Source organism: Rhodnius prolixus, unplaced genomic scaffold (assembly GCF_049639745.1).
Source record: "Rhodnius prolixus isolate KJV_2025 unplaced genomic scaffold, Rpr scaffold_6, whole genome shotgun sequence".
Taxonomy (NCBI): Eukaryota; Metazoa; Arthropoda; class Insecta; order Hemiptera; family Reduviidae; genus Rhodnius; species Rhodnius prolixus.
The window spans coordinates 26,888,227-26,914,710 of record NW_027411634.1 but is presented as its reverse complement, the minus strand read 5'-3'; the positions used below and the strand labels follow the sequence as shown (position 1 = coordinate 26,914,710).

The window sequence follows — 26,484 nt, the reverse complement described above, 5'->3', positions numbered from 1 at the left end:
ACGTTTCTTAATTATTATTTTTATTGCAATCATCATTTTTAAAAACATGTGCATGAGTAAAAAAGTAAAGTAATCGTCTATTTTTTCAGGCGAGACTTAACGTCCAACAACCTTTACTTAGGTATCGTGGACGGAGGTGACTAGCAAACGTACTTTACTATTTCTTGTATTAACCATTAAATAAAATCCAAGGCCTAAAGACCGGGAATCGAACCCAGTACCACAACGCACATTATCTTTACAGGTCTCGCCTCTTAACCGCTCGGGTACCGTGGCGCCTTATTGGTAAAAGTTTTCAACTAACAATAATCACACCTCAAGAGACCTTCATTGCTTACGATATTGCCACTGTGCAAGAATATCAACGAAATAACGCAACTAATAACTATGAAACTATTAAAAATTGTTCAACACCGTAAATTTAGAACGCATACATTATTTCCGGATATTGTTGTGCACAATTTTCATGTTTTTCCTTATCTTATGAGAAACTCTGAACAATTGTTAAAAAATAGAAGTCGCCGTATTCTTGTGAATAAACTTTTGTGTATTTACAAACACTATTGTAGCCATGTTTGCATACATTTATGTAAAAAATTCGCCGAAGGTTATGGCCATGGTTTGTGTCTTTAGAGGAGGCTATTTTATATTGAATATTTTTTTTTGTTTTTTGCTGTATTATTTATAAATAAATACTTTAAATAATTATATGTATATACAAGTATATATTTTTAATCTTAATTTATCTTACAACAATAAACAAAATTTGCAGTTAATTTTTATTACTTCGAATTGCAGAAAAATTTAGCTTATTCAGCAGAGCTGCTTGCCCCAAGGTCCTCGGCGCGTTTTACTACCATATAATCTAGTTTTTTTTTTTAACTTCGTGCAGTCATTCCCTCGCACTATCTCCTTCTCACTATTCTAGCACTGCAATTAACGGTCATTCCTTGATGAAATAATGCAACTTCTACTGTGTAATTCACTTGTTATAAATTATATGGTGCAAGTATAATAAATATATGGAGTTCTTTTTAAAAAGAAAAAAAAATGCTAAAAGCGAAAATTGTCTTATTCAAAAAGAGAGAGAGAAAATTAAAATGGAGTATAAATAACTTCAAAAAAAAATTTAGCCTACTAATTATTGGTAAGTGTTATTTCTGTTTATACAGGTTCAAAGTTTTACTTCTTTTTTTGGAATTACGTTCGCATTAGACTTTCAAAATTAAGTTCTCCATGCAAAATAATGGCTGTCTTGAAAAAGAAACAAAAGGTTTTTGCCAATTACAACATAATTTTTTCATTAATTTTGTCCATGCTTGTTTCATTGTACAAGTGTGTAAAGTTTCGTTTTACCCTCATGGAGTCCTGGGTTTTTTGGCCCGCAGGAGCAAAACAGGACGAAAAAAAGGAAACTACAGTACCTGTTCCTCTTACCGGAAGTGGATTTATAATTCAATATCCTTTCACTAAAGTATACTTATAAAAATGTTTTGCTCATTCACTTCTTTTGATTTGTGGCCGGCCATTTTTATGTAAGTTCAAGTTCTAATCGCCAGCATTTCGAGAACTCACAAGAATATGAAAGCTACAAGAAGAAAATTCTAGGTGGGACATGAAATAATTGAAAATCAGGCGCAAAACACAAAGGACTTAATTTAATTTCAATTCAAATAATTTAAATATTTAAAGTTAGCCATCACAGCTATATGGGACAGCCAACCTAAGGAGGATGATGTTGAGCAATTAGAAGATCAGGGGATGATCAGCGTCTAAGTTTCAAGGAGGATTATCTGGAAGAAAGGTACCGGATTAATGGATTATTAAAGTGGGCAAATAATTTGGCCATGGAATTTAGAATATTGGGATTATGCTAGTCGATGTTGATTGTTAATTAGAAATGAATTTAAATCAAACTATTATTTTTAAAAAACATTCAAAATCAAATTCAATAAAGAGGTTCTCTCAAAAGAAAATTCAAATTCAATAAAGAGGTACTCTCTAAAGAACATTAAATTCAATAACGAGGTACTCTCTAAAGAATATTCAAATTCAATAAAGAGGTACTCTCTAAAGAACATTCAAATTCAATAAAGAGGTACTCTCTAAAGAACATTAAATTCAATAACGAGGTACTCTCTAAAGAATATTCAAATTCAATAAAGTGGTACTCTCTAAAGAACATTCAAATTCAATAAAGAGGTACTCTCTAAAGAATATTCAAATTCAATAATGAGGTACTCTCTAAAGAATATTCAAATTCAATAAAGAGGTACTCTCTAAAGAATATTCAAATTCAATAAAGAGGTACTCTCTAAAGAATATTCAAATTCAATAAAGAGGTGCTCTCTAAAGAATATTCAAATTCAATAAAGAGGTACTCTCTAAAGAATATTCAAATTCAATAAAGAGGTACTCTCTAAAGAACATTCAAATTTTAAATTTAAATAACGCATGAAATCTACCTTCAACCAACCCTTTTACTGATGACATTTTTAGCCGAGACATTTAATTTTGTCCAAAATTTAAAATGAATTTTATTTCTATACGAAAAAGTAACACCCCAAAATGAAACAGTACCTAGAATAGGATGGTGATGAACGTGAAAGATACGTACATAAAACCGGTAGGTATGTCATCAGTTCTGTTGTCCTCTTTGCAAGGGTGGATGACGTAGTTGAAAACAAGTGATGATATCACTGTTAGGAGGGAAAGGTGGATCTCAAAAAGAGGGTGATGACGTAAACAAAGCATAAAATGTAACCAACTGTAATCGCCGCTTGAATGAACTAATAAACGGAGAACGAATGGTAAAAGAGCTAATAAATTACTTTTAAACAGGTTTAAACAAGTAGAAATACACTGACTTCTTCAACGGAGGATGCACAAACAACGTAGCAAACGGAGGTATACTTAATGCACTCATCTGTTCAAACAAGCAGTACAGAAGCTGAGTGCACAATCCGCGACATTTCTTGGGCACGATATTGGTAAAAATAACCCAAATTTCAATCAACAGATACTTAAAAACATTATTGCATTTATTTTTCTAGCTCCCTACTACTGCTGAGCTGGTTTTGCGGGTGATCTTGTAAAAATTAATTATAATTAAAATTTGTACCAGAAATTGCTGTTTTTTTTAAGATAATCTGAAAAGGAATCAAATGTTTTTTAGTCAGGTTCTGAATATTTGGGCTCACAATATTTCAACAAAAGTTCAGCCCTAGAACGCTCATATTTGGGTAGTTCTATTCGGTAGTGGAGAGGGGGGCCACATTTGAACAGAATTTACATTTTCTGTTACAGAGTGCCCAGAATCGTATTATTGAACCTTTTTATTTTGTTTTCTACAACTTTCAAGTCTTCTTAACAGATCTATATCAATAAACAGTTGGTACTTTACGTACATATCTATATTTTTTTAATTTAAAAATTTTGTGTCAAATGTTAATATCTGCCCCACTGGTGGGGTAGCTTTGAACACAATATAAAATAGAAAGAAATGATATTACTTTACTCTGAATCTACCTTCTATCAGTTATTTCTCTCGACTACTACATTACTTTCTCTTTTAAACCACTGAAATCTAGTTCAAAAATCAAGAATGACTCAGTTCGGGATGTTGTGCCCCAAGTGATGGGTTTAGGAAGTTTGAACAAAATATTCTGTTTGTTGCGCTTCTTAATGGTAGGTTCGGACCACTTTCCCCTTCTCTGCGATTAAACAAAAAAAAAGTCACAAACTTGCAGGTCGGTAGGGCGGCACATTTTAACTGTGATGTTGAAATGTGGTGCCCTTCTCCTTCCATAAAAAAAAATATAATATCCAACACTTTTTGCAAGCAAATGAGACTTTTTTAAATACTAGATTTAAGAATACGAATTCCAAATGTTAATATGAACTAACAATACTTACAACTTGTCCACTACAATCTTCACAATACACTTCCAAAGCTGCAACAAAAATTTTACTTCCACCTTTCAAAATATAACATTCCTCAATTCTGGACTTTACAAACAATGAAAATGAAGGGAAACTCTGTCAATTATACAACAGGTCTACCACAACATATGGAGAAAATTACTAATCATGAATGTTTCAAATATTTGGCGGGAAATTAAAACTGTTCAAGGTGCCCCCTGTTCAAATGTACCTCCCCTCATCGCTAACTCTATTATCGCTTCGGAAACTACCAGTTTCTGTCGAACTAGGAAACCGGATGTACACGTTTTCGGATACAGAATATTAATCTAGTGGTTATAAAGCTTAGGTAGAAGTACTCCGGTTCAAATCAAGCGGATATCTACTTTTTATTAGGTAGAAATAAATACTGATAGGGAAGAATGTACTTCCGTACCCGTCCACGACACCTAATTGGTAATTAGACGTTAAGCCCCGCCTGAAAAAAATAGGTGAATACTTTGCCTGGTTTACTTTTAGTTTACCAATGGCCGGCTTACATCAGTTTAGTTAATTAAAACTGTTTTCATTAAAATTTAGCGTCAGAAGAATTTTAATAAAAATATTTTGATATCCACAATTTAATAATAAAGCTTTATCTTTTTTTAAAGAGAAGGGTTTACAGATCCGTAAAAAAAAAACACAATTTAATATTAGAATATAAAAAAATAAATATATTAATAAAATATTGTGGATAAGAGACCAGAAGGGAATAAAATAGCAGCGGCAACAAACCAAGTAAAGGACGACAGGGCTTTTATGCGAATGTGCAGGTAATAAAGTTTGTTAAGATATTCTCTTAGATGCAATGCAGTAAGGTGCAATGCATGGTGAGAGAGACGGGCAGACATGTCTCGGCTAGATACTAAAAATTTACCCTCAAGGTCTACTACCATTTCATAGTTCCTAAACCAGTCCCTTCTTTTAAAAACCAGCCGACATAACAACAAGTATTGAAAGCAAAATAAATATATACATATAGTTAAAAATGAGAGACCCAAGCTCCGAAACTTATAGCTCCATATCAATAAGGGAAATCTGCTATATTTGAGCTGTTCACTGTTCTACTCGATTAAACTCCATAAAACAAAACGAAAAATTGGACAAATGCGACGGAATAATGTAAATCTTCTTCTTCTTATTCGGCGCAACAGTCCGTCTAGCGAACCTTGGCCTCCGTTAAATGCTTCCGCCAGTTTTCCCTATTTTGGGCAGCCACTTTCCAGTTACGTACGCCCAACAACGCCAGGGCATCCTCCTTCACTCCGTCCAGCCAACGTAACTTTGGCCTGCCTCTCTTCCTACCGCCGTGTAGCACCATTTCCATAAGCCTCCTCGGCACGTCATCATCACCCATTCTAGCCACGTGTCCTGCCCATCTTAGTCTGCCTATCCTTATCGTTTTACTTATGTTCGGTTCTTTGTAGAGTGAGTAAATTTCCGAATTAGTGCGTTTTCGCCAAGTCGGGCCATCCCGTATTGGTCCAAATATTCTTCTTAAAATCTTCCTCTCGAAAATCAGGAGGTCTTTTTCATCTGTTTTAGAAAAAGCCCACGTTTCCGAACCATAAGTTAAAACTGGGCGAATTAATGACTTGTAGAGGATGATCTTAGTCTCCCTAGATATCAGCTTGCTTTTCATCTGAATAATGTACATAGTTTTTTGAAATTCCGTTTATAATATAAATTCAAATTTACCATATCAATCAGCGCGCCTACTACTGAATTCGAGTTGAATTACGAGGTGTGGCTATTAAATAACGAGACTATTGCTGTAAACCATTTCATTTTAAATTTTATACATATTTAGTTATTATCACCTTCAATATACACCCCTCCCCTATCCCTACAACGCTCCATGCGAATTTACCATTGTTCGAAACCGTGCTGGAAGTCTTTTTCTGTGAGCTCCTGCATGACGCGTGCCGCTTCTTCTTTCACAGCTTCAACGGACAGTGAAATCGTGTTCCTTTTAATGCAGATTTAACTTTGGGGGAACAGATAAAAGTCCCAAGGGGCCAGGTCAGGCGAATAAAAGGCGGATGGCCTAAAACTGGGATGTTGTACTTGGCTAGAAACGTCTTGACCAGACAATGCACTGTGAGCCGGCGTGTTGTCTTGATGGAGAACCCATGACTTGTTCTTCCACAAATCAGGTCCTTTTTTTTTCCTTACTCTTTCACGGAGTTGAGCAAGCACCTCACCGGTAGTAATGTTGATTAATTATAATCGATATTTTCATCCGATTTGTACTTGGAAGGTCGACCCGGGCGGTCGGTCATCATCTCCGACGTCTTCTCGGCCATCTTGGAAACGCTTGAACCACTCAAAAACTGGCGCACGTGATAAACATTCATCGCCATAAACTTCTTTTAATAAAAGATAAGTTTCAGCAGCGGTTTTACCAAGTATCATGTGAAATTTCACTACAATTCGTTGCTCTACTACATGTGTAGTATCATGTTTTCGGCAAAACGAAACTAACACCTCTAGAACACAAACGACGGTTCCGCTCAGACAGATTTCTCTACAAAACACGTGAGACGGTGCAATCGAAAGAGAAGGCTTTAGGCTGCACAGCAAGTCGGTCGGTAGAATTTGGCAGATGCATAGTTTTTCTGTAGCAGTATCAGTCTCGTTATTTAATAGCCACACCTATTATCCAGGCATTTTGAATACATATTCAGAAATATATGTCACTTATTTTAAGTAAGACCACAATTAATGCGACCGAACTTTTGTTTAATTAGCAGTCAGTTCAGTAGTTGATACGACATTTTTTCAAGAAATTTACTTATTTTAGAGGAAACCTATTTTCAAAAATAAATGTATGTACCAACTTTTGATAAGAACTATGAATTTAGAGCGCGGGAGAGGAATGTGTAGATGCAGAAAAGTGTCAACAACATCAACCCAAGAGGAGGCGGGGAGCTGGAGGTTGAAGTGAGATAGAGAGTGAGCAAGAATTGGAGTCAGTCCCTTGCATGCGCCCTGTTGACACCAATGTGAAATATAGCAGCCGTAGAGAGAGAGAGAGTTGGGATATCACAGGGGGTAGGTAGAGGGACAGGCCCTAAATTTACAGGAATAAAATCCCTGACCCCTGCTGGTAGGATGGCTGGCTGGTAGTACAGTAAAAAAGGCATAGAGAGGGAGGAGCGGAGGATGTTAAGGGGAGGAACAACCCTCGGTCCCCGCCGAGACTAGGAGAGTGGCTGCCTCCACTCACACGGGAGCGGTACTGTGGGTGAAGAGAAGAGTTAAAACTACGTGGATCTGGAGAGTTGTTGCGTCTGTCGAGTGAATGTGTGTACGGTGGAGGCAGAGAGAAGTGAATGCGAAATTCAGGAGTCGACAAATTTAGGGAAAATCAATATTTTCATTAGTTTAAAGCAAGATGGGGCGTTGGGGGGTGGTGGTCGTGGATGGTTATATGAAAGAGAGAGTGGAAGAGAGATTGGAGAGAGTGTGGAAGAGAGAGAATGCGAGGAAGGAGAGAGAGGCTGGTTGTGTTTACAGTGCTTCCCGTTTCACTACCTCCCCAAACCACTCTGCCCAGCACAGGCTACGTCACTGCGGTAACCATGGTAACTAGCCATCCCCCCTGCCCACCAAACACACACACACACTCAGCAAGATGAAGCAAGGGGTAGAAAAGTTTTGAGGGGATGGAAGGGGAGTTTAAACTTTATATTTGGAGTTGTGTTAGAACTACGTCGTGCTCTCGACCCCCCTGAGGCAACACTACTGGTCCCCCTCTATATATATAGTCTTGAACAACGCCAGCCAAATTATAAGAGAGAGACCCCGGAGATGGAACTCAGTACTACCACTACTAAAACCACCAATCGACCTCCCACCACAAAACTGGGCCACGCGTATAAAATTTAAATTAAGAGGCTAAAAGTTAATTGGTATATATTGAATTGCCTGTAATTAATTAACGAACCTATTAAAAGATAATTATGTACAATAATTAAGATGTAATAAATCATTCTATTTTAAATTTTACTTGTAATCCTTGTATAAGAGTTTCTACATTAAATGGTAAGATTTGTACCAGAAAACGACAAAAGTTGTTAACACTAACTGGGCCCGTACCCTTAGAGAAGTACCAAGTTTCAGTAGTCTAGGTAGCACAAGAAGTGGAGGGCAACCTCTGTAACAATTGCGCCAGAGTCTTGAAAAACAAAAAATCTGTACAGATGAATTTTGGCAATAGCTTGCACAACTCTCTCTATTGATCAACTGGAAGGCATCACCCGAAGAGCAGAGGTTGCCAAAATGGTCTACAGTCGAGAATCCTATAAAGGACACTCTCACTAGCGGCCACCTCCATTTACGGGCCAGTTTTTGGATTTCCCTATTTTACCACTTTCCTAAAGTTTCCTATATAAGCTCCCATACATCTTGTACCATTTTAATCATTTTTCAATATTACTTTGGACGAACAATATTATTTTTTTTCCGATATGTCTCTCAAACGAAAGTGGTTTAACTCTAGAAGAGAAAATAAATGTGTTGGGAAGATTTTGCAAACACTAAATCAAGCCATCGTCAACTGGCCGAAAGGTTTGCTCTATTTTTCTATACAAAATTTGTTAATGATAAATGAAAATAAAATTACTACAGAATGCACCACCTGTTGAGTTTTTACCTTAGATAGAGGTTCAGAACTCAGTACGAGCATGATTTCATTTTGCACAGAATTCAAAGCACTTTTCTTCCTTGTAAAAGTTCCTGCGTCCCTAGTTAACTAGAGCGATGCATACGTTAAGAAGCGGTACAAGATTTTGAATGAGCACAGAATGTTATGTGTTTCTCAAGCCCCAAAGATTGCAGAAAAAGTGCTTGCATTGATTATTACGACGTTGTTTTACTTTTGGTAGTTTTGCCCTGCGTTCGACGTGTATACCACGTCATTGTCTGATTTTAATTCCGCACACTGTGGGTTTTTTTTTAAAAAAAACTAAATTCCACGCTTAACTGGTTAATCAGTTTGAATCCAAAATCTGGATTCAAAAAGGCAGATTTCCATAAAAAAAAAAACCTGCATTTTCGATCACAATTGATCATAATCAAAATATTTTCTTAAGGAATCGAAATTAGAGTGGAATCGGTCCAAATAAAAACAACAACTCGTCTTTTTGCCAACGTTTCGACAAATATATTGCCTTCTTCAGGGCCTGGATATTGTTTATCAGATCAAGGATCGGATAAGGAATCAGATAAGGTTAACATCTTTTTAAATTAAGATAGAATAAGATTCTACGCAACAAAATAGAGCAGAACTAATAAAGAAAAAAAGGTTAATATATGCGACAAATGAAATATAACAGTTTAACTAGTAACAAACGCCAACCAATTAGATTTTATACTCTGTCGTAATTAAGCCTTAGGTTTACAACTACTGTGAAGCCTCTTTGTGGTATAAATATTTGTAACCTCACAAAGAATTATTGTGCAAGCAGTATGTAAGCTGATTTTAAAAGCAATTTCAATTTTTTATATTTAATAAAAAATTTTGCATTAAATTAATAATGAAATTTTTAATTATTACTCAGAATGAAGGTAATTACAAAAGGGGAGAGGTATTAGCTAAGCGGTTAGCGTATTGGATTCCAGCGCGGAGATTCCAGGCTGCTGGGCCCTTAGATTTTCTCTCTTCCTCCTTATAGCTCACTATTCGGTGATGTTACAGTGTTGTCTGTAAGGAGACCGGCTGTGCACTGAAGGAAACTCCAGGCGCTAAAAAACCTCAGATGTTTATGCGCCTTAATTAAGTAATTAGAATAATATAAATTTTTAAAAGAATTAGATAAGAAAGTATGGAACAATTAAATTTATTTTTCATTTTCTCTTGCTATAATTATTATTTTTATATAAAACGGAAGGTTATAAAAGGTTATAATAGTTGGGTTGCCATTTGAAATGGTTTACTAAGTGAAGTATCACAAATATAAAAACACAAATCCATTTACCCATTTTTAAAATAATAATTTTGCCATGTAACCTTTTTATAGGAACCCTTTATTCTCTGCAACGAAAAGATGATTCTCCATAAGGAACCGATTTTATTAAACAGTGTGCGGGCCGAAACACGTGGGTCACTTAATAGTAACACGAAACTAAACCGCCGGACACGTGGATATATTTGTTTTTGTACCGCCTTCCTAAAGCCACAAAGGGAGTTCACAACACTAACCTTAGCCACAAAGAGAAAAAAAACACAAAAATCCGTTACCAACTTCTTAACTTCGTCATACAAAGCAACATACGAGGGTCGTTTGAAAAGTCCGTGCAAAGTCAGAGAGATAGCACCACTGGCGCGTATCGAGGTTATCTTTAGTTAGTAGCATCTCTTGGAAGAACACACACCAAGTTTCAGCCAGATCGGTCAATTTCTTTGTGTTTTGCATTCGTTTGAATCGAAAAAGAATTTCGTGTGTTGATTAAACACTACTTTATGAAAGGCAAAACGCCTCAGGAGACTAAAGAGAAGCTTGATAAACATTATGGTGACTCTGCACCTTCGATTAGAACAGTTTATAAGTGGTTTCAAAATTTTCGGAGTGGCCATATGGGCACAAGTGACGCTGAACGTTCTGGACGCCCTGTTGAGGTTACTTCTCCAAAAATCATTGATAAAATCCATGATATGGTGATGGATGACAGAAGAGTGAAGGTGCGTGAGATTGTTAGTGCTGTGGGCATCTCGAATGAACGGGTACATAATATTTTGCAACAACATTTGGACATGATAAAGCTATACGCAAGATGGGTGCCGCGATTGCTCACGCTTGACCAAAAACGAAATCGTGTTAAGTGTTGCAAGGACGGTTTGCAGCTGTTCCAGAAGAATCCGCAGGACTTTAAGCGTCGTTTCGTCACAGTGGGTGAAACATGGATACATCACTACACTCCTGAGACCAAAGAACAATCTAAACAATGGGTTACCAAGGAGGAATCTGCGCCAAAAAAGGCGAAGACCGTTCCTTCGGCCGGAAAGATTATGGCGGCTGTCTTTTGGGATTCGCAAGGAATAATCCTCATCGACTATCTGGGAAAGGGTAAAACTATTACAGGTGCATATTATTCATCGTTATTGGACCGTTTGAAAACCGAGCTGCAAGAAAAACGCCCACGATTGGCCCACAAAAAAGTCCTTTTCCATCACGACAACGCACCAGCTCACACCTCAGCAGTTGTGGTCGCAAAATTAATAGAAATAGGGTTCCAACTCGTTTCACATCCCCCCTATTCTCCAGACTTGGCTCCCTCGGACTACTATTTGTTCCCCAATATGAAGAAATGGCTGGCGGGAAAAAGATTTTATTCAAACGAGGAGGTGATTGCAGAAACGAATGGCTATTTTTCAGACTTGGACAAATCCTATTATTCGGAAGGGATCAACAAACTAGCGCAGCGTTGGACGAAGTGTATAAGCCTAAAAGGAGACTATGTTGAAAAATAAAAAAAGTTTACCCCAAAAAATTAAGTAGTTTTTATTTTTGCACGGACTTTTCAAACGGCCCTCGTACTAGGTACAACTATTCTCTTAAGTAAGCAAAGTACAATATTTTGCGATTTACCAAACTTTAGAAGTTTATTTTTCTGTTCCGCTGGAAATGTCCATTTTGTAGCTATTCAGTCGGGAATTAAGTTGGTTATAAGTTAATAGGATAACTCAATGAAAACAAACGGCCATAAGCTGTAAGTTTATCGTGTTTCTATACTTCTTAACACAAACTTACAGTCGAAAAATTTAAATATAAGGGTGGATGGATTAAACGTCAAAAAGCACCATTTCGCTACGAAGACATAATATTCTCCACCAACATCTATGTGCTTAAATCTGTAGCAGAGCTAGCAATGAAATATGAGTGTATTTAAAAGTTATAGCCGATTAGAATGAATGCAAGAAAATGATTAGAGAAGGATTACGTGATTTTTAATTTCGGTTAAGCTATAAGGATGGCAGGAATATAGAGTACTGATCCATCCGTTAGTTGTAAGTTTGCATGTAAATAGTTGTATATAGTAGAGGGATGAATGTGTGAAGCGAATGTGTTTATAAGTAAGAATGGGGAGTGAGTGATATTCTAGCGATAATGGGCCTACCCATGTGTAGACGTAGTGTAAAAAATAGAGCCAACATGACTATGTGTGAGTATTTTCTGTACGTGTGAATCTTGAGGAAAGGGTAACCAGACCGGAGAATATCAAAGAACAAAGAAAAATAGAATAAAAATGTCTATACTAATAATAGACATGAAAGGTATACGATTAGTGTGATAGACTATGGTACTCGATGATAACAAGTGATTACAGCCGGGGCCGCAACACCAACTTCATGGCTCCGATACTATAATATAATAACCCTCATTTTGCTTAGTCTATAACAGACCAGTCAACAAATATGTATGCACATACGAACAGTGCAAACAAACTTAAATAGTGAATTGAAACTACGAATGATGGGTAGACCAACTTGCAAAGCTGGTGAAGAAAGATGGTGTATACACCTCTATACGAGTACTATAGAGTCTATAGCAGTGGTTCTTAACCTTTTCATAGACGCGGAACACAATTATAAGTATATATTTTTCTCGTGGAACACGGAATTAAATAGTTTGAAATTCGGTATTTAGCAAGAACTTAAAATTAAATTCAAATTAAAAAAAAAGGAACAATTTTTTGTTTTCGTATCTTTCCTAAGTTTCTAAATTTCAATACATTTAAAATTAAAATTTCGCGGAACACTTGGACCATATACGCGGAACACCGGTTAAGAACCACTGCTTGATATCTTCTACATTTATACATTCGTGCACAAAATAACTATAGTTTATAATTGAGAAAAACAAAGTGTATAAGAGAACAAAATTCCATACCAATACGGGGTTCAAAGGGGGAGATATAGAACGGCCACAATTTTACAGAATTTCATGACCCAAACAATTTTCAACCCTTTATATCTTCTAAATTTATAGATCTGTGCACAAAATAACTATAGTTTATAATTGAGAAAAACAAAGTGTATAAGAGAACAAAATTCCATACCAATACGGGGTTCAAAGGGGGAGATATAGAACGGCCACAATTTTACAGAATTTCATGACCCAAACAATTTTCAACCCTTTATATCTTCTACATTTATAGATTTGTGCACAAAATAACTATAGTTTATAATTGAGAAAAACAAAGTGTATAAGAGAACAAAATTCCATACCAATACGGGGTTCAAAGGGGGAGATATAGAACGGCCACAATTTTACAGAATTTCATGACCCAAACCATTTTCAACCCTTTATATATTCTACCTTTTTAGATCTGTGCACAAAATAACTATAGTTTATAATTGAGAAAAACAAAGTGTATAAGAGAAAAAATTCCATACCAGTAAGGGGTTCAAAGTGGGAGATATAGAACGGCCACAATTTTACAGAATTTCATGACCCAAACAATTTTCAACCCTTTATATCTTCTAAATTTATAGATCTGTGCACAAAATAACTATAGTTTATAATTGAGAAAAACAAAGTGTATAAGAGAACAAAAATCCATACCAATACGGGGTTCACAGTGGGAGATATAGAACGGCCATAATTTTACAGAATTTCATGACCCAAAAAATTTTCAACCCTTTATATATTCTACATTTATAGATCTGTGCACAAAATAACTATAGTTTATAATTGAGAAAAACAAAGTGTATAAGAGAACAAAATTCCATACCAATACGGGGTTCAAAGGGGGAGATATAGAACGGCCACAATTTTACAGAATTTCATGACCCAAACAATTTTCAACCCTTTATATATTCTACCTTTTTAGATCTGTGCACAAAATAACTATAGTTTATAATTGAGAAAAACAAAGTGTATAAGAGAACAAAATTCCATACCAGTAAGGGGTTCAAAGTGGGAGATATAGAACGGCCACAATTTTACAGAATTTCATGACCCAAACAATTTTCAACCCTTTATATCTTCTAAATTTATAGATCTGTGCACAAAATAACTATAGTTTATAATTGAGGAAAACAAAGTGTATAAGAGAACAAAATTCCACACCAATACGGGGTTCAAAGGGGGAGATCTAGAACGGCCACAATTTTACAGAATTTCATGACCCAAACAATTTTCAACCCTTTATATCTTCTACATTTATAGATTTGTGCACAAAATAACTATAGTTTATAATTGAGAAAAACAAAGTGTATAAGAGAACAAAATTCCATACCAATACGGGGTTCAAAGGGGGAGATATAGAACGGCCACAATTTTACAGAAATTCATGACCCAAACAATTTTCAACCCTTTATATCTTCTAAATTTATAGATCTGTGCACAAAATAACTATAGTTTATAATTGAGAAAAACAAAGTGTATAAGAGAACAAAATTCCATACCAATACGGGGTTCAAAGGGGGAGATCTAGAACGGCCACAATTTTACAGAATTTCATGACCCAAACAATTTTCAACCCTTTATATCTTCTACATTTATAGATTTGTGCACAAAATAACTATAGTTTATAATTGAGAAAAACAAAGTGTATAAGAGAACAAAATTCTATACCAATACGGGGTTCAAAGGGGGAGATATAGAACGGCCACAATTTTACAGAATTTCATGACCCAAACAATTTTCAACCCTTTATATATTCTACCTTTTTAGATCTGTGCACAAAATAACTATATTTTATAATTGAGAAAAACAAAGTATATAATAGAACAAAATTCCATACCAATACGTGGTTCACAGTGGGAGATATAGAACGGCCATAATTTTACAGAATTTCATGACCCAAAAAATTTTCAACCCTTTATATCTTCTACATTTATAGATCTGTTCACAAAATAACTATAGTTTATAATTGAGAAAAACAAATTCTATAAGAGAACAAAATTCCATACCAATATGTGGTTCACAGTAGGAGATCTAGAACGGCCACAATTTTACAGAATTTCATGACCCAAACAATTTTCAACCCTTTATATATTCTACATTTATAGATCTGTGCACAAAATAACTATAGTTTATAATTGAGAAAAACAAAGTGTATAAGAGAACAAAATTCCATACCAATATGTGGTTCACAGTGGGAGATATAGAACGGCCACAATTTTACAGAATTTCATGACCCAAACAATTTTCAACCCTTTATATCTTCTACATTTATAGATTTGTGCACAAAATAACTATAGTTTATAATTGAGAAAAACAAAGTGTATAAGAGAACAAAATTCCATACCAATATGTGGTTCACAGTGGGAGATATAGAACGGCCACAATTTTACAGAATTTCATGACCCAAACAATTTTCAACCCTTTATATATTCTACCTTTTTAGATCTGTGCACAAAATAACTATATTTTATAATTGAGAAAAACAAAGTATATAAGAGAACAAAATTCCATACCAATACGTGGTTCACAGTGGGAGATATAGAACGGCCATAATTTTACAGAATTTCATGACCCAAAAAATTTTCAACCCTTTATATCTTCTACATTTATAGATCTGTTCACAAAATAACTATAGTTTATAATTGAGAAAAACAAATTCTATAAGAGAACAAAATTCCATACCAATATGTGGTTCACAGTGGGAGATATAGAACGGCCACAATTTTACAGAATTTCATGACCCAAACAATTTTCAACCCTTTATATCTTCTACATTTATAGATTTGTGCACAAAATAACTATAGTTTATAATTGAGAAAAACAAAGTGTATAAGAGAACAAAATTCCATACCAATACAGGGTTCAAAGGGGGAGATATAGAACGGCCACAATTTTACAGAATTTCATGACCCAAACAATTTTCAACCCTTTATATCTTCTACATTTATAGATTTGTGCACAAAATAACTATAGTTTATAATTGAGAAAAACAAAGTGTATAAGAGAACAAAATTCCATACCAATACGGGGTTCAAAGGGGGAGATATAGAACGGCCACAATTTTACAGAATTTCATGACCCAAACAATTTTCAACCCTTTATATCTTCTACATTTATAGATTTGTGCACAAAATAACTATAGTTTATAATTGAGAAAAACAAAGTGTATAAGAGAACAAAATTCCATACCAATACGGGGTTCAAAGGGGGAGATCTAGAACGGCCACAATTTTACAGAATTTCATGACCCAAACAATTTTCAACCCTTTATATCTTCTACATTTATAGATTTGTGCACAAAATAACTATAGTTTATAATTGAGAAAAACAAAGTGTATAAGAGAACAAAATTCTATACCAATACGGGGTTCAAAGGGGGAGATATAGAACGGCCACAATTTTACAGAATTTCATGACCCAAACAATTTTCAACCATTTATATATTCTACCTTTTTAGATCTGTGCACAAAATAACTATATTTTATAATTGAGAAAAACAAAGTATATAATAGAACAAAATTCCATACCAATACGTGGTTCACAGTGGGAGATATAGAACGGCCATAATTTTACAGAATTTCATGACCCAAAAAATTTTCAACCCTTTATATCTTCTACATTTATAAATCTGTTCACAAAATAACTATAGTTTATAATTGAGAAAAACAAATTCTATAAGAGAACAAAATTCCATACCAATATGTGGTTCACAGTGGGAGATATAGAACGGCCACAATTTTACAGAATTTCATGACCCAAACAATTTTCAACCCTTTATATCTTCTACATTTATAGATTTGTGCACAAAATAACTATAGTTTATAATTGAGAAAAACAAAGTGTATAAGAGAACAAAATTCCATACCAATACGGGGTTCAAAGGGGGAGATATAGAACGGCCACAATTTTACAGAATTTCATGACCCAAACAATTTTCAACCCTTTATATCTTCTACATTTATAGATTTGTGCACAAAATAACTATAGTTTATAATTGAGAAAAACAAAGTGTATAAGAGAACAAAATTCCATACCAATATGTGGTTCACAGTGGGAGATATAGAACGGCCACAATTTTACAGAATTTCATGACCCAAACAATTTTCAACCCTTTATATCTTCTACATTTATAGATTTGTGCACAAAATAACTATAGTTTATAATTGAGAAAAACAAAGTGTATAAGAGAACAAAATTCCATACCAATACGGGGTTCAAAGGGGGAGATATAGAACGGCCACAATTTTACAGAATTTCATGACCCAAACAATTTTCAACCCTTTATATCTTCTACATTTATAGATTTGTGCACAAAATAACTATAGTTTATAATTGAGAAAAACAAAGTGTATAAGAGAACAAAATTCCATACCAATACGGGGTTCAAAGGGGGAGATATAGAACGGCCACAATTTTACAGAATTTCATGACCCAAACAATTTTCAACCCTTTATATATTCTACCTTTTTAGATCTGTGCACAAAATAACTATAGTTTATAATTGAGAAAAACAAAGTGTATAAGAGAACAAAATTCCATACCAGTAAGGGGTTCAAAGTGGGAGATATAGAACGGCCACAATTTTACAGAATTTCATGACCCAAACCATTTTCAACCCTTTATATCTTCTAAATTTATAGATCTGTGCACAAAATAACTATAGTTTATAATTGAGGAAAACAAAGTGTATAAGAGAACAAAATTCCATACCAATACGGGGTTCAAAGGGGGAGATATAGAACGGCCACAATTTTACAGAATTTCATGACCCAAACAATTTTCAACCCTTTATATCTTCTACATTTATAGATTTGTGCACAAAATAACTATAGTTTATAATTGAGAAAAACAAAGTGTATAAGAGAACAAAATTCTATACCAATACGGGGTTCAAAGGGGGAGATATAGAACGGCCACAATTTTACAGAATTTCATGACCCAAACAATTTTCAACCCTTTATATATTCTACCTTTTTAGATCTGTGCACAAAATAACTATATTTTATAATTGAGAAAAACAAAGTATATAATAGAACAAAATTCCATACCAATACGTGGTTCACAGTGGGAGATATAGAACGGCCATAATTTTACAGAATTTCATGACCCAAAAAATTTTCAACCCTTTATATCTTCTACATTTATAGATCTGTTCACAAAATAACTATAGTTTATAATTGAGAAAAACAAATTCTATAAGAGAACAAAATTCCATACCAATATGTGGTTCACAGTGGGAGATCTAGAACGGCCACAATTTTACAGAATTTCATGACCCAAACAATTTTCAACCCTTTATATCTTCTACATTTATAGATTTGTGCACAAAATAACTATAGTTTATAATTGAGAAAAACAAAGTGTATAAGAGAACAAAATTCCATACCAATACGGGGTTCAAAGGGGGAGATATAGAACGGCCACAATTTTACAGAATTTCATGACCCAAACAATTTTCAACCCTTTATATCTTCTACATTAATAGATTTGTGCACAAAATAACTATAGTTTATAATTGAGAAAAACAAAGTGTATAAGAGAACAAAATTCCATACCAATACGGGGTTCAAAGGGGGAGATATAGAACGGCCACAATTTTACAGAATTTCATGACCCAAACAATTTTCAACCCTTTATATATTCTACCTTTTTAGATCTGTGCACAAAATAACTATAGTTTATAATTGAGAAAAACAAAGTGTATAAGAGAACAAAATTCCATACCTGTAAGGGGTTCAAAGTGGGAGATATAGAACGGCCACAATTTTACAGAATTTCATGACCCAAACAATTTTCAACCCTTTATATCTTCTAAATTTATAGATCTGTGCACAAAATAACTATAGTTTATAATTGAGAAAAACAAAGTGTATAAGAGAATAAAAATCCATACCAATACGTGGTTCACAGTGGGAGATATAGAACGGCCATAATTTTACAGAATTTCATGACCCAAAAAATTTTCAACCCTTTATATATTCTACCTTTTTAGATCTGTGCACAAAATAACTATAGTTTATAATTGAGAAAAACAAAGTGTATAAGAGAACAAAATTCCATACCATTACGTGGTTCACAGTGGGAGATATAGAACGGCCATAATTTTACAGAATTTCATGACCCAAAAAATTTTCAACCCTTTATATCTTCTACATTTATAGATCTGTGCACAAAATAACTATAGTTTATAATTGAGAAAAACAAAGTGTATAAGAGAACAAAATTGAAATTTCGCGGAACACCATTGTTCCGCGGAACATCGGTTAAGGACCACTGGTCTATAGTATAAATTGTAATTCTCTGGTGGCCTTACAAGAGTTCTCAAACTAACCAGTACTGTTTGAGGCTGCCTATTATTCAGAATACACTTTGGCAAAGTAGTATTTAATAGATTATTGTCTAGATTAAATTATGTTGATGAAACAATTTTACACTATAATTATATTATTTATAAAATCAGAATTAAATCTATTTTGCAAACGGAATACTAACAGGTATTGCTTAATTTACTACTAAATTCTAGCTAAAGGCGGGTCATGCGGGTCCCGCGTTTACGGCAACAGTGGTGTTATCAATAATACAATTTGCGCGGTACTTGTGTGAAATTTTCACCTAGTTAAAAATGGCGCAGAATTTATTGCGATAATTTTCATTTCCTCTTAAAGAGACAATTACTGCGATCTTGCCAAGTTTACGAGTTCGAGTCTCCTGGTTATTACCTGACCGTGGAGCTTTAAGCAACAGCTGAAGTCGAACCCGGGTCTCAGTGAGGGAGTCCATTAAACCATTAAGATATTTCCATCTCCCTTCAAGATTGCTATTACTCTAGGTTAGCTAATGCCAAAGATAACTAGGTTAAAACCATTGACATGCAATGTCATTTTTTTAAAATCTATCAGAGTGGGAAACTAAAATTTCTTTTTTAATCAATTTGATTAACGATTGATTCGGTGATTAAAATTAAAGTTCAATTAAATCCTCAGATTTAATCATTTTTTTTTTTTAATTTCACGATTAAATTTGATATTTAGTTCACTAATTGTCATTAGATTAAAAGTAGGGGACAGGAGGCCCCTTTGAACAGTTTTAATTTCCGTCCAAATATTTAAAACATTTATCATTGCTGATTTTCCAGGCTTGTCCATGGGACATATTTTTCTGTCCCATCCCATCCCATGGCAATTTATGCCTGTCTCATCCCATCCCATCCCACGGGATTCCCATTATAATATTATTATGGAAAACAGTTGAAATAAAATTATTAAATTTATGAAAGTTTACGTTTAGTGTCTACTAAATAGGACTACATGTACAAAGAGACATGCAAAACGAAAAAATTTATTAACTTTATTAACTTTAACACTCAAAAGTATAATCTAAGCATGACAATTCAGTATCATTATATCGACTACCATGTATCGTCTACCATACAAATGTGTGCTGTCCCATCTAATCCGATCCCATGGGAAACGTCCCATGGGATTTCCATGGGAATAACATTCCTATGGACAACACTGGAGAAAAGTTAGCAGTATACGAAGTACAAATGGCAGTGTTTTAGTGATAATAGTTCGTGAGATATTCAAGATTAAATTTTCTGTTTTTAATTCGTTTCGAATTCGTTCCCAATTTCAAACGTTTATATCTTTTTTCATATATATCTGAATTGAATGATTTCTTTACCGCATTATAGAGAATAGTAAGCTTTATAAGTGGTATAAATCGCATTGTTTTAGACGTAATACTTTTAGAGATATCTAAGGTTAAATTTTGGAGGTTTTCGACTACGTTAGAATTTCAATCGGTTATACCACTTTTCGCATTAATCAGATTTCAGTGATTCTGTTACCAAAATATCGAGAAAAGTTAGAAGTATACGTAGTACAAATGGCAGAGTTCTAGTGATATTAGTTCGTGATATATTCAAGATTAAATTTTCTATGTTTTTAATTCGTTTCGAATTCGTTCCCAATTTCAAACGTTTAGGTATATCTTTTTTCATATATATCAGAATTGAATGATTTCTTTACCGCATTATAGAGAATAGTAAACTTTATAAGTGGTACAGATCGCATGGTTTTAGACGTAATACTTTAAGAGATATCTAAGGTTAAATTTTGGAGGTTTTCGACTACGTTCAAACATCAATCGTTTATACCTTTTTTCGTATTAATCAGATTTCAGTGATTCTGTTACCAAAATATTGAGAAAAGTTAGCAGTATACGTAGTACAAATGGCCGTGTTTTAGTGATAATAGTTCGTGAGATATTCAAGATTAAATTTTTGACGTTTTCTAATTCGTTTCGAATTCGTTCCCAATTTCAAACGTTTATATCTCTTTTTATATAAATCAGAATTGAATGATTTCTTTACCGCATTATAGAGAATAGTAAGCTTTATAAGTGGTATAAATCGCATTGTTTTAGACGTCACACTTTAAGAGATATCTAAGGTTAAATTTTGGAGGTTTTAGACTAGTTCAAACATCCATCCTTTATACCTCATTATCAGATTTCAGTGATTCTGAAAAAATAACGTAATTTTGACAGTAAACTGAAATTTGTTTTTCATATTTTAAATTATCATAACTTTTGAAAAACCTAACCGATTTCAAAAAAAATTTTTTTGTTGTTTTTAGAAGCTCAAATACTACAAAAATATGCAACACAAAATATAACGTTCCATTTGAAAAACAAAAGTTGGATGTTGTATCTCGAGATACAGGGGTTTCAAAAAATGGATCAATCACTGAAAATAAACTAGACTAAAAATGATTAAATACGTGTTTTTTATTTTTTCGAAATTTCCCGCCGTTTAAAAAAAAAGTGGGTGGAGCATATAACTCTGGTCACCCTGTATATGTATGTAAAGTACCAACTGTTTATTGATACAGATCTGTTAAGAAGACTTGAAAGTTGTAGAAAACAAAATAAAAAGGTTCAATAATACGATTCTGTGCACTCTGTAACAGAAAATGTAAATTTTCAAATGTGCCCCCTCTCCCTTACGGTTAATTATGCTGATTAAAATTCAATTAATTAAATTTATGATTAAATTGTATTTTTAATCAGTACCTATCTCTGAACTTAACACCTATCAGTCTCAAATTTGACTAATTTATGCAAATGGCAATCATCTAAATGAGATAGTAAAATAAATAATGAGAGCTATTTTCGTAAAAAACATTTTAAAAAATCTAATATCTTTACAATCCCTAAATCATTTTCCTTACGATGAATAGAAAGTAAAGAAGTTCCTTGTAAATCAGGAAGGATAGTTGCACTAAAAGCCAAGGACAAGACTTGGGTATTACGTAATACAGCTCGGCGTACCTCGCCAATAAACTTGAAGCCACTCCTGGGACTCGAACTAGTAACAAATCAAAAACTGATCGTTAATTTCTTTCTGCTAAATAAACTTTCTATATTTTTGGGAGGTTTCGAATCAGTACCGTGCAGAAATTGGGGTACTGATTGAGTAGAAAAAAATTGAGAATGCTTTTTTTGACCAGTGTTAATTAAAATAAATATTAATCTGGATTGCAGGGGGGCCCATGAATTATCTTCATAAATAACCAACTTGGAGTAATTGGACATGGGAAGAAATTACCTCAGTGGTTTGAATAATGGATTCCCACATGGAGATTACGGGTTTTCCGGATCCAATTGTTGGCCCTTAGATTTCCTAGAAGCTGCTTAAAGCTCAATTCCGGTAGCTGGAAGTACAATAAATCAGCCTCGGGCGCCCAACAACTCAGACGCTGACGCGCCGTAAATGAAAAATAAAATAATAACGGTAAATAGAATGTGATCCGTACACACATACTTTTAAATTGAGGGTAATTTAAGTAAATTAAAAATTCTAAATTAATCCATACCCATATAAATGAATCCTTATTTAACTCATAAAAACGAAAACAGGGTTATGGATTGTTGTTTAATGGCTGGTATCATCCAGTAAACATTTTTGAAAACCAATGTAACGTTCAATGCAGACAAGATATTGTCAACAAATCGACAATACCAGGAAAATTAACCGGATATCAGGCGTAGAACTGTATGATAAACTTCGCTCACAAATTTTACAAAATCAAGACCCAAAAAATTGAATGAAAATGAAAATATGAAGTTTTGCCTCGCCCTTCATATTCCCCAGATATCAACTCACCAAGTGGCTAAAACCATTCTAGCACAGTTCTTACTAGGTAGTACCTTCAACCCTTTAGGCAAAAATTGATTTTAGTTGGATTTCTTGAATCTTGTGGATTAAATTGTTTTCAGTGATGGAATAAACCAACTTGTTACTTTTTGACAAAAATTGATTGTGTTACTGTTGATCGTGATTAGATTGATTAAATTGAATCGAGTATTTAGTAGACTTAAAACACTTAAGTACGATATAACTCCCATTTACTTAAAAGATTTATGAACAGAACTAAATAGACGTTATGGACAACTCGAACAACTTTTAGACGATATATGTTATCTAAACTATCTCTTGACAAGACTAATTTATAGAACTACGGAACAGGGATTCAACCAAACGCACCAATCTCTACAATCTAAAACACTTCGATCCATTGCAAATGCTCCATTATACGTTTCTAACTGGACTAAACGTACAGATGTTAACATTCCTATTACCAAACAAGTAGCCAAAACATGATACAGGAAACTTCATTTCAATCTTCAATCTCATATGGAATCCTCTGGCACAAAATCTTTCTTCAAGAACTCTTCCTGATAAGCCGAGGAGAGAGGTCTTGGAAAGACAGTGACTTTCGTGATCTCAGTGACTGTTCAGTGTTTTGAAGTGTTACCACTAGCTAACTTCACAGGTTTACTTCTATTGTTCACAGTTATTGTTACTTACAGCATTAATGCGCTGATTGCAGCACAAATTAACGAAATAGAAAAACAAAGAACACCGCCAAACGTTTTTCTTCGAATTGTTGTTTTTTATCAAACATTATGCAGAAGTTATTATTATTATTATTGAATAGAACTGATCATAAGAGTTTTTATTACCCGTTCGAGTAAATCAATAAACAAACAGAAAAGTAAATTTACGTAAGTAAGTAAATTTTACTTACATGACTAAATTTTACAGCAAATTTCAAAACTAAAAGATGACTTACCTGAAACAAAAACAAGAAACATGAGATAAAGATAGATCTAATAATTATTTTCTCAAAGGGAAACTAATGCAATAATTTTAATAGTAAAATTTTAGATTTCCCGTTTTCATCAGAAACACTAGTTTTTTGGGGGTCCTCTGAAGTAAAAAAAAAAAAAAAAAAATATGCATAAAATAGTCAAGAGAGTGAAACAAAATATCTCATAAAATATTTACTTAACCTACATAGTAAAAGACTCTTATATCTACTGTTACTGCGACCTCGAAGTATGGGGATCGACTAAGCGTTCCAACTCACTACGTCTCCAGACCTCACAGTCAAAAATACAGTGGAACCTCGCATAACGAGCACCTCTCTTAACGAGTAATTCGCATAACGAGTAAAACAAATTGATTCTTATAGCGAGCGATGTTTCGCATAACGATAGTTTTCTAATGACATTTCGCTGACTCATCGAAAACTGCGCATTCTTCGATTAGTCATTCCTGTTTACGCATATGCGTTTCATATTCTCCACGTATCTAATGCATTGATACAGTCGAAACCGAACTTCACCGAATGAGTGGTGTATAGGGGAAGTCCATATAGTGACATTTGTGTTTAAATATTATTGTGTTTATTTTGTTATCCCTCTAACAAAATGGCTTCGAAAAGAATTAAAATAACGTTAGAATTGAAACGTAAAATCATTGAGAAACGAGAAAATGGTGTAAGTGTGGCTGATCTAGCAATTATCCCCTTTTATTTTAATTTATATAAAAAAATTGTTTCGCTTAACGAGCATTTCGCGTAACGAGTAAGGTTCTGGAACGAATTATGCTCGTTAAGCGAGGTTCGACTGTACTTCGAAAACTTTTTAACGCTCCGTTCTATGTATCTAACCTCACTATCCATAATGACCACCAAAATCCCTTTCATTACAGGTTCTTGCTAACACTCGTTTTCTCAAATTTCATTCCACTCTACAGCAGCTCATCCTAACCCTTTCATAGAACACCTATCTTCCTCCACATTACCAGGTAATCCTCTAAGGAGATTGAAGAGAAGATGGCCTTGTGATCTACTCTTATCGTGAGAGCAGTATAGCAAGAGCACGTTACTGGAGTGACACCACTGGGAGCCTTCTCCACTCGTGATTTTCACGTATTTTTTTATCAGGTACCACATTTGCTTGTTGCAACAACCGTTGCAGTTGTAAATTCCAATAAAAGAATCAAAAAAATTCAAAAATCGCAGGAAATTGCAACTTGAAAATTGGTGAATCATACTGCTACCTAGCGGTCAAAATTCCAAAGTACCTGAAGTATCAATTTACTAAGTCTATTATTATTATCTTTCAGTTTTTTAAGGCTCCTCAACATCTGAGGTCTCCTGGCGCCCGAAGCGTTTTTTTCTTTCAGTACACTACCGATCACCGGAATAGGTTTTCTCATTACAAAAGCAGCTAGGAAGAAAAAAAAATCTAAGGGGCCAGCAGCTGGATTCGAACCCATGATCTCCGCACTGGAAACCAGTATTCGCTAACCACTCAGCTAATCCCTTCCCTCATAATAATTATTGTCATGATTTTTGTTTTTCTTAAAAAATGGTTACGACGATTGCCTTTAAACTTTTTATCCTCATTGCAGGACTTTTATTAAAGAGACTTGGGAGTGACCGTTAGATGATTTTTCCATCTAACGTTTCTTTTCAGTATAATGCACGACCCTAATAGTTTATTTTATAATTGTCTTAATAAAATTCCAAAAGAACTTCAAAATATATCCGCAAGTACTTTATTACTGAATAGAAATTTCATTTTTCTGAGAATTTTTTCTCTAAAAAGTCTTCTAAATTTTCTCTAAATTTCGTATAATTACACTAAAAGTTTTTATTTTTATATTTTTGAATGATTTTTCGGGTAAAATTCGTTTTGAATAATTTGTTATATAAGTCAAAAATATTCCTATAAGTGAACACAAATTTTTGTATTTGTTTTTAACCTGCAATTTTCGTAAATTTTGGGACTGCCGATACCATTCTGTGACATAATTTGCGGCAATTCTGTATAATCTTTTATCAGTGAGAAAGGGAACCTTTAGGTACCAAAAAAATAAAGTGCCAACCGTTTAAAACTTAATTTCGAAAATTGGACTAGATGGCAGTAATACCTCAATTTACAGTCAATGAGTGAAGTATAAACACTATAGTGAGTAACGGTAAGGTGTAAACTAATGAATGAAAGCAAATAGTATGAATGGCTGGTGGCGATAGTAAAGGAATGATCTTATATAAAGATAAAAATGTAGTTGAATTGTATGCGATGTAGAAACTGACAGTAACAAGTAATAGGGTAGACAGACAGATCGGTTGGTGCGGCTGGTGAGGGGTAGCCGAGAAGTGGAAGAGACGGATGCTGTAAAGAGAGGTTTAAGGTGTCATCAAGACAGATCAAAGTTATCTCCTACCTCTTACATACTCTCTAGTAGGTG

General features: G+C 34.2%; 1 protein-coding gene and 1 pseudogene across 8 annotated transcripts in view; both read right to left on the bottom strand.

Annotated features, from left to right (window-relative positions):
- The window catches only part of Chi (LIM domain-binding protein 2 Chi), a 323,078-nt gene that overhangs the window by 222,015 nt on the left and 74,579 nt on the right, over positions 1–26,484 (bottom strand). The window lies entirely within an intron of this gene.
- LOC141461533 (U4 spliceosomal RNA) lies at positions 235–360 on the bottom strand (annotated as a pseudogene).